At 46.1% G+C, this 1,667-nt stretch overlaps 1 protein-coding gene across 1 annotated transcript in view; it reads right to left on the bottom strand.

The window, feature by feature from the left end:
- Positions 1-1,667, bottom strand: part of Mypn (myopalladin) — an 89,630-nt gene that overhangs the window by 25,060 nt on the left and 62,903 nt on the right. The window lies entirely within an intron of this gene.

Here is a 1,667-nt window from a genome sequence, read left to right as displayed (position 1 = left end):
CCTGGGGCACGGCCACTCCCCGCTCTGCCCCCAAGGGTGCCCCACACAGCGCTGGGGCTGGGACCTTGGCGGTGTGGGCACAGAGAGTTCTGGGTGGGGCAGTGTTTTCTGGTGGACAGCGTGCACCTGCACTCTGAAGGGTCAGGCTTTGAAGGATAAAATACAGTGAGGAGAAACTGTAGGGACTTTTTTGTTCCTAAAAGGAGAGGCTGAGGAAATGGCTCATAGGTGTAAGGGCCCACCCAGGGAGCACAAGGTCCTGAGTTCAATGCCCAGTACCAAAAAAGAAAGGTTGAAAATTGTTTCTCTGCTTCCAGGAGCCTGGGCTACAGAGGAGTGACACAATTTGCCGAATCCCACACTGATTTAATTTCAGTGTACAACCCAGTGAAGTGCTTCCAGGTGCAGGGAAAGGAATTGAAACCTCACATGTGCGCGCTGCCTCTCGCACATGGGGTGTGGGGGGTGGGGTGGAGGATGGGTCTGTTTGGGTGCTCGGGCTTGAACCCGGGCCTCTGTGACTAAGCCCACATTTGTCACTGAGCTGCACCCTCTGGCCCCTTGGTGTTGCTTAGTTATTTTCTGGAGCCCTGTCTTGCTATGCAGTTCACACTAGCTTGGAATTTACTAAACAGCCCAGTCTAGCCCTGAACTTGTGGAGGTCCTCCCAAGCGCTGGGATTAAAGGTGTGCGTCAACACACCTACCTTGATTTTTCTTAATTCTTGGAGTTCACAATCTTTTTTATTCATTGCATTAATATTCCCAGTACCTCATATGTAAAAAGGGTTCCACTTCTATTATTGCTGTGGAAGGCTGCAGGCTGAATAATCCTTTGTTTGTCATACGAAAGAACTTACTGACTTCAACTAAGGATTCAGGCATACTGGCTGCTTGGCACACCACTCCTCATATTTTATTTTTTCTTTCATTTTCTGTGGTGCTTGGGGACCAAACCCAGAGCCTCACAAGTGCTGGGCAAACTCTGCCATTCAACTACACCTTCAGTCTTGCTTTCCCCACTTCAGCAGCAAGTATTAAAGTAACATAGTTAAAATGTAGTTAAAGTTTTGCATGCTAACTGCAAGATGAAGCTATCAAAAGCGGCAATAATGTCTTTGTTGTTGGATGGTCCACAGGAGAAACACAGGCAATAAGCACTGTTTCTGCTGGTGTCAATTTTCTCTGCTCATGCAAGTACAAAATCTTTTTGTTCTTAATAGATCTCATATATGGAAAGTCTTTTTTTTTGGTGGGGGGGACAGGGTCCTCTTGCCTCAGTCTCCTAAGTGCTAGGATGACAGGCACCACCACCTGTCCGGCTTAGTCATTCATTTTCTATACAATTTTGGGTTGTTTCTAGACTTTTCTGACCCTGATTTCCTTATAAATAAAACAGTGACATTTATGTGAGAATTGATAAATCACTTAAAACATACATTATTAAGAAATGGTGGCAGGGGGCCAGGGTCTGGCAAGCACAAGGGCCTGAGTTCAATCCCTGGTTCCGCCAAAAAAAAAAAAAAAAAGGTGGCAATTACAATTTTTTAGATTCTGAACCACTAAAGTCCTATTCTGAGATTTGTTAAGAATGAATATCAGGGCTGGAGAGATGGCTCAGTGGTCTAAAGCACCGACTTGAAACAAGCTTGGCAAAGCACAGGGACC

The sequence above is a fragment of the Octodon degus genome, unplaced genomic scaffold, assembly GCF_000260255.1.
Source record: "Octodon degus isolate 3935 unplaced genomic scaffold, OctDeg1.0 scaffold00046, whole genome shotgun sequence".
NCBI lineage: Eukaryota > Metazoa > Chordata > Mammalia > Rodentia > Octodontidae > Octodon > Octodon degus.
This window is presented reverse-complemented; position numbering and strand designations above follow the sequence as displayed.